Source organism: Ipomoea nil, unplaced genomic scaffold, assembly GCF_001879475.1.
Source record: "Ipomoea nil cultivar Tokyo-kokei standard unplaced genomic scaffold, Asagao_1.1 scaffold3065, whole genome shotgun sequence".
Classification (NCBI taxonomy): Eukaryota; Viridiplantae; Streptophyta; class Magnoliopsida; order Solanales; family Convolvulaceae; genus Ipomoea; species Ipomoea nil.
The window spans coordinates 144,694-152,500 of NW_017619493.1; the positions used below are offsets into that span (position 1 = coordinate 144,694).

Genomic DNA, 7,807 nt, shown 5'->3' on the forward strand with positions numbered 1-7,807 from the left:
GCTTAAACACCCAATAAGATCAAAGATCAGCATTCAATTATTCCTAATTACTACCATCTCCCGATGAGCAATAATATAGAATAAACTTCCCCTAATTAGTTCCCCTTTCCCAAGGACCAACCATTAGGTGCAATCGTGTGTGCCCTAATTTATGCCCCAACTCCCATTGGTGACACAAACATGACTGTGAAGCTAGTAATTTAGGCCTTTAACCACCAACAACAATAGATTAAAACAAGATTGCAACACAAATCATAAAACCAAACATAAATATATTAAGAAATTAACGAACTAGGCACATAGGTTCATAAACAAATTCACCCAAAAATCCCTAAGGAATTTAGCCGAGCATGGCTAAATTATACATAGCAAATATGAATAAAGGATTACAAATCATCAGAAGAGTACAAGAATTAACCAAGCGATTCTCCCAAATCTCCCTGGCTTCCTCCTTGCTTCCAAAGACGACTTGAGCCTCTTGATTTCTCTCTTTCTTGTCTACAAAGAACTCTCAAAATCTCTCCGGTGTGTTTTTTAGGGTTGAGGAAGGAGGGATTTTATAGTAGTTATAAAGTTGAGACGAAATAGGAATCTGGTACAAAATTGGACTCAAATTGGACTCAAATATCTCGCGACTTCGTGCTGCGCCCGACGCGTCGAGCCAATTCTCCACGCGTCGAGACCTGCTGCGCCCGACGCGTCGAGCCAATTCTCCACGCGTCGAGACCTGCTGGTCTCGACTTCTGATGCTACTGGAAATTTTCGACGCGTCGAGTCCTCTGGGCCCCGAACTTGTCCAAAATTGCTCAAAACTCATCCTTGAACTTCCCTTGCTCATATCTTTGACCTAAATTGGTTCAAAAACACTAACAAACACCGTAAAACATTCAAAACAAGTGTGAACCATAATTAAATGATAATAGCAAGGAAAATGTGTATTAAATAATCAAAATTAAAGAACTTAAATACTGAGATGATTCAAAATAACTATAAAAACAAGCAAAGATGTGATAACATCACCTGGATTGCACGATTAGTGGTATGGGACACTAGTCACCAAGGTATTGCAGTGGTCCTCGTGGTGGCCATGACGTGATTATGGAGTTGTGACCTTTGTGTAAGGTTCACGTGTTTTGGGAGAGGCATGTGTTGCCGTGTGTGTGATCGGTACCTTCGTGTACTATGAAATCGGTGGTTCTGTTGGAGGGACTGTTGGAGGGGGAACAACGGTTCGCAGAGAAATAAGGTTGGACTTGGTGTACAGGGGTCCGGGAGGTAAAGGTTGGAACTAGACATAAGGTTGGGGGTAGCCATAAGGTTGGGATCAGGCATAAGGAAGGCATATCAACTCGTGATGGGTGATGTCACGAGGGCTTGTGTAGCCGTTGTTGTGAGTTCTCTTCTTGTGACGTGTGTAGTCACAAAGGCATGTGTGGCCTTGGCATATGTTGCCGTTTGTTGAGTCTTTATTCCTTTGAGTTATGCATGTCGGGTATTAATCAATTGTGTGATGATAGATTATACCTTGAAACTTCTTGTGAGTTGTTGTTGTTCCTTGTAGTCTTAGGATGTGTTCCCGTGTTCTTGTTGAGAGTGTTGAGTCTTGTGTTGACTATTACTTTTGGTTTTGGACTTTTATATATATATATATATATATATATATATATATATATGTATGTATGTATTCCAATTCAAAAATGGCTTTACAACTTATACCTTATCAATGTATGATATTTCACATGTATTGGTGGGTTACCAGCATTATTCGCTGACCAGGCGTCGTCCCATGTTTTATATGCTTCTTTCAGGTGATGTTTAGACGAGTGCGCGGTCTAGTACCAGCTAGTATAGCTCCCCTTTTATGTTTTGTGGCCTGTGAGCCAAACTAGACATAGTACTTTGTTGGATGGTTGTAGATTTTAAACAATGCAGATTTAGCCTGTGTGTTCACCCTTGGGTGAGTGTGGCATAGCACCCCGTTTCCTTTATTTTATATATTTCTTCTTTCAGTCTTCTGCTTTGTTTGGTGTTTTGGTTTAAAATATCTGCATGTTTTAAGGTTTTAAATAGCACGGTTTTAGGGGGTGTTACAGTTGGTATCAGAGCCTAGGTTTGAGCCTATGAGAGTAAAGTCTAGACTTCTAAGTGGTTAAGTATGGTTTGAGACCTTTAAGTGACCTTAAGAATCTAAGTGTTAGGCTTAGGACTCTAGGTTGCGCGGTGAGCTGAGTGTTGCTTTCAGTTATTTACTTGCTTGTGGTCTCTTTGGTTACCGTGTTGTTGTTGTAGAAGTCTGCGATGCCTCCTCGTCCACGAGCTCGTACCCCGGAGACCCCGACGAATGAGCAGCTCGCTCAGAACCTCCAGCAGCTGACGCAGACGATGCAGGCGCTTAGCGAGGCTTTGCTGAACAACAACCACCCCGTGCCACCTCCTCAACCTGCTGGGCACAGGGATATGGGCCGTTTGGTGTCAGGTCACAGGCCGCCGACCTTCGCGGGTGAAGAAGACCCGGTGGTTTTGGAGGAATGGATGAGAGTGTTTGACAAGATCTTCACGGTCGTGGGTTGTCCGGCAGAGAGAAGGGTAGAACTAGCAACGTTCTACTTCTGCCATGAAGCTGATCTGTGGTGGGTCCATGAGGGTCCGACCTTCCTTGAAGAGCCTGAGTTCGGTTGGTCTGCGCTTAAGGATAGGATGCGCGAGAGGTTTTACCCAGCACATGTGCGACCCGCCATGTACGAGGAGTTCCTCCACCTGCAGCAAGGATATCTGTCTGTGGTCGAGTACCACAAGAAGTTTTTGGAGTTGGCACGCTTTGCTCGGATGCTTGTGCCTACGGAGCTCACTAATGTCGAGAGATTCGTTGCCGGCTTGAATTATGAGGCACGAAAAGCTTTGACAGTGAGTAGGCCGAGTTCTCTTAAGGATGCTTATCTGAGTGCCGCGGATCTGTACCGTGTCCAACAGCTCCAGCGAGGGTCTTATGAGCAAGCGAGGAAAAGGACCGAGATTGGAGGCTGTTCCACTTTCAAGAAGCCACGGCCGAGTTTTCAAGCCAAGAGTGGGTCATCTTCGACTCAAGTGCCCAACCGGATGGAGCAAGGGAATCAAGCCGAGACATCTCCTTGTCATAGATGTGGGAAGGTGCATGCCGGTCAGAGTTGCAATGCTTTCGCGTTTTACGAAGCACGAACACTATTGGTGTATGGTTGAAAGGAAATCTGTGTCGTGTTACAATAACACTACCTTAAAAGCGTTATTTGCCCGGTAACGGTGTAGTTAGAATCCTGGCACGCTTTCGACAGGCTACACAGACCTACTACGGATAGCTTGCACTAGCAATCACGTAGGCGAACCTCACTATTGCTCAGACGAAAGGAGGGAGAAGGAGAATAGAATAAATGACTCGAATTCAAGGTGTGTTTTGAAACGATGTTCGGAGCTGCTATTTATAGTAAGCAGCCCCTCCATCCCACCCACATAACGGACACAGTGTGTTGTCCACACATTAGCGCCAAAGGCGCTACTCCTTACAAAGGAGCGCACTGTGCGCCCATGAAATGAAATGGATTCTCCATTTCTTATTCCAATGACAAAGTCAAAGGGGTGTAGGTGGACATGGACCAACATTAAATGCTTTCATCTTTATTTTTCCCAACAATCCCCCACAAACTTAAAGAGGAAAGGAAAATAAGTAAGGTCTGAGCAATACAAATGAGTTGATCTTAATGTCAGTGTTTGAGAACTTGAACTGACACGTAGTGACACTGAGTAATTTTCTTCCCGGGAGTGATGTTAATCTTGAGTTCACCGATTAGATAAATTTTGAACTCGAATGCACACACACATCAACTCAAAAAGCAGGTTCTACAAAAGTCAAACTCTTTGACTTCTTATGAACACCCTTAATATTAAAGAATGTTACGTCTGTCTCAAATATGGACTTCTATCCTGTCAAAGTCTATCACAAAACAGACTTTTAAATGCTCCCAACAATCCCCCACCATTAAAGGGATTTAGGCTGATGCTGTCATTGCCTGATGACGATCAAAACAAATTTTCATGCCAGTGTATAAAACTTGAACTGTCATATAGTGACATTAAATACTTCTCTAAACGGGAGTGAATTTGATCTTGAACTCATCGAATAGACAAAGTTTGAACTCAACGCACTTAATTTGCTTTGGTCGCCTTGAATCTCATGAGGTCATACTCACGACCCTGAGATATCCCCTGTTAGGTCTATTCTAGGATAGACCTTCAACTCTGTCAAGTCTACCTCATCGCAGACCACCATGATCGGCTACAGAGTATTTATGGGTCCCATACCCATTTCCCTTGATGCGTCAAGGACGGCCTTTCTGTTTAGGCCCTTTGTGAAATGATCTGCAATTTTCCTTTCAGATCTCACAAAAATCATTGTGATTACCCCATATATTATTAGCTGCCGTACAGACTCATGTCTGACTCTTATGTGTCTACGTTTCCCATAGTAGACATTGTTTTGCGCAACACAAATGACAGTTTGTGAATCACAATGTGGTGAAGGTGTTGGACACTCCCACAATTACACGGTTATCTCCATGTTTCTTAGCCACTCAGCTTCTTGGGATAATCCCATTATCTTTCATAAGAGGCGGTTAGCCCTTTTCTACTCAAGTTAGGGATCTCTTTTAGGTCTATCTCAACATAGACCATCCCAATTGAGTATAAGACATCAAGAGCACTTTGTACTCATGTCATTATGCGGTGAATTCATTAGGTTTGTCTCAACAAAACCACCCTTTCTCAAAGAGTTATGAATTCATTAAGAGCTGTAGCTCAACCTCACATGCGGTGAATTCATTAGGTTTGTCTCAATAAAACCACCCTTTCTCAAAGAGTTATGAATTCATTAAGAGCTGTAGCTCAACCTCACAAGTACACACACTGTCGGAATGACCAACTAGTGTACTATTTTGTAACTCTTTTCATGGCTTCGTTTGACCACAGAAGTGGGATTCACCACGAATTCATTACCACTTGGACTTCAAGTCCTTCCAATGAGTCAACGACTAATCATCATAATTAGCCCTCAAGTAAGTTGATTCTTTTGACCAAACTTACATGCATTTTGACGAGTACTTCGTTTACTCGTAAATAATCCCTTGAGATTTTCATGTTTAACATGAAACATTCTCTTTCATCATTATTCTCAATACCACAAAGAACTTTGATGAAAATATAAGGAGTTTATTACCCCCACAATGCAACACTTACAAATAATTTTGTCAAACGTATTTGATATCTTACCCAGACTGATATTTGGTGCCCAATTTTAGCTCCTTTGTAGACTGAGTTTTGCCGATTTGCTTTGTGTAGCATTATAGAAGCTTCGCACTTTGCCTGATACATGCTCAACAGTTGAATATATTTCAACAAACTTGGTTATCTCAATTGATCACAATTACCCTTTAACTAGGAATATGTTTGAGTTCATATTTATTCGGAATGTCTCTCAACAATGAGACTTCAGAATTGCCACTAGCACAGTTTTTCCTTCCCTTAAGGAATTTAAAACTCATATAAAGCATTCATAGGATGCAAATCAATATTACTATTGCAGTACTTCAACAACTTCTATTGCAAGGCTTTGATTGTATTAGCAACATATGAAAGTCAACCTCATTTCAGGTAAAGATAAAGTGGCGCTCTAACTAGCCTGCATGATCAACACCCTACTTCTTAAAAACTCCCAGGTCGAGTGGTGAAACCGAAGTTTACTTAAAAACCATCTTCCTAGACAGAGTGTTCAAGAATGATGACTTTTCTATGTTCTCACTAAATTACAATTGAAGCCTATGATATATGCTCTTATTTTTATACAAATAATTTTGGTAAAAGATTTGAGCAATATCTATGCACGAATTATTTCAATCAATGTCATTAGTATTCAAAACACCAAAGAAATAAGTACTACTAAGTAATCAAAATCTAGACTGCTCAACTAGAATTCAGTACTAAGATAACCATACTTCATGCGAACCCTTAGAACCAGAGCAAAAATAGTTACTCAAAATAACTATTTATTTAAAGAGACTCAATACTCATCTTGTTCTATCAGATTGACTTTTGCTGGTTTTGCCCTTGTGATGGTAGCACTGGTGTGCTCGGTGTCCTTGCTTTCTGCACGCAAAACACCTTCCTTTAAACTTCTTGATTTTTCTACTCCTTTCGTTGTAGACGGTTCTGACACTTTGATTTTCATTTCCATTGGCGCCGTACTTTTCTGACAGTGATTCCCAAATGACTTTTGCCGAATCTTGTTTGACATAGATGTCGAACAATTCGTCATTCATTTGTGACAGTAGGTATCCTCTGGCTGCCGCATTGTCATTTCTAAATTGAGTCAGAGTTACACCCGGTTCTTGACCTGGAATGTAATCTATTTCAGGACTGCTTTCTCTCGATTCTTTACCCGGAGTGTAATCAGGTTCATGATTACATTTTGTAGCACCAAACGGAGAGAACACTGTTGGAGTAGGTTCAGGTGCAACTGAAAATAGCACGTAAACCAACTTTAATTGTTCAAAAAGAATAAGCATTCTTTGAGCCCATCTGTTGTAATTTCTCCCATCAAGCGCGGTGATCTTTGATAGATCCGGTATGACAGAAGGTGTCATAATGCTAAAGGTTGACTGTTGCAAATTAACGCTTTTAACTGTTGGGAAAATAGCAACGTCAACGCACGATCTGGAAGCCTTTTAAAAAGCACGAACACTATTGGTGTATGGTTGAAAGGAAATCTGTGCCGTGTTACAATAACACTACCTTAAAAGCGTTATTTGCCCGGTAACGGTGCAGTTAGAATCCTGGCACGCTTTCGACAGGCTACACAGACCTACTACGGATAGCTTGCACTAGCAATCACGTAGGCGAACCTCACTATTGCTCAGATGAAAGGAGGGAGAAGGAGAATAGAATAAATGACTCGAATTCAAGGTGTGTTTTGAAACGATGTTCGGAGCTGCTATTTATAGTAAGTAGCCCCTCCATCCCACCCACATAACGGACACAGTGTGTTGTCCACACTTTAGCGCCAAAGGCGTTGCTCCTTACAAAGGAGCGCACTGTGCGCCCATGAAATGAAATGGATTCTCCATTTCTTATTCCAATGACAAAGTCAAAGGGGTGTAGGTGGACATGGACCAACATTAAATGCTTTCATCTTTATTTTTCCCAACACAAACAACATTGCAATTCAATTAAAATAGCAATCGAAATAGGAAAGCAATTAAAATGTACCAAACTAGAATGTAAATTGATGTCTTCTTCTACAATGGATCTTGAACGGAAGGTTGTCAATCTTCTTCTCCAAGATCTTCAAGCTATAGAGTCTAGATCCCTAAATTATAGAGAGAGAAAGTGTTTTCTATCTAAAACTATCTATTACTCCCCTCCCCCTTTCCATTCTTCCGCTAATCGCACTTGAAGTCGTCGTGCTGCCGTCCCACGCCACGGTCCACGCACGTGCATCGACCACTTAAGCCTGATCTCGCCTCCTCCCACGCACGTGGAACTGGTGCGTGGAATTTTCTATCTTCCTTCCACGCACGCTCCCATGCACGTGGGGCACTGCGTGGATCTTTCTATTTCTTTTCCATGCCAGGTCCCACACGCATGGATGGTCCAGTACGGCTTCGATTTTGCCCTTTCCTTGTGATGCTCTGTTTCATGCTCATATACCTCTTTTTCAAGCTTAAAACCTTCATAAATCATAAAAACACAAAGTAAAGTAGTGGTGTTTTGCAGCACATTAGCTATT

At 41.7% G+C, this 7,807-nt stretch overlaps 1 long non-coding RNA gene across 1 annotated transcript in view; it reads left to right on the forward strand.

The window, feature by feature from the left end:
* The first annotated feature begins 1,589 nt into the window (after positions 1-1,589).
* Positions 1,590-7,807, forward strand: part of LOC109164478 — a 27,661-nt gene continuing 21,443 nt past the window's right edge. Inside the window, exon 1 of the long non-coding RNA XR_002051402.1 lies at positions 1,590-1,600. This is a non-coding gene — a long non-coding RNA (uncharacterized LOC109164478). The remainder of the gene's footprint in view (positions 1,601-7,807) is intronic.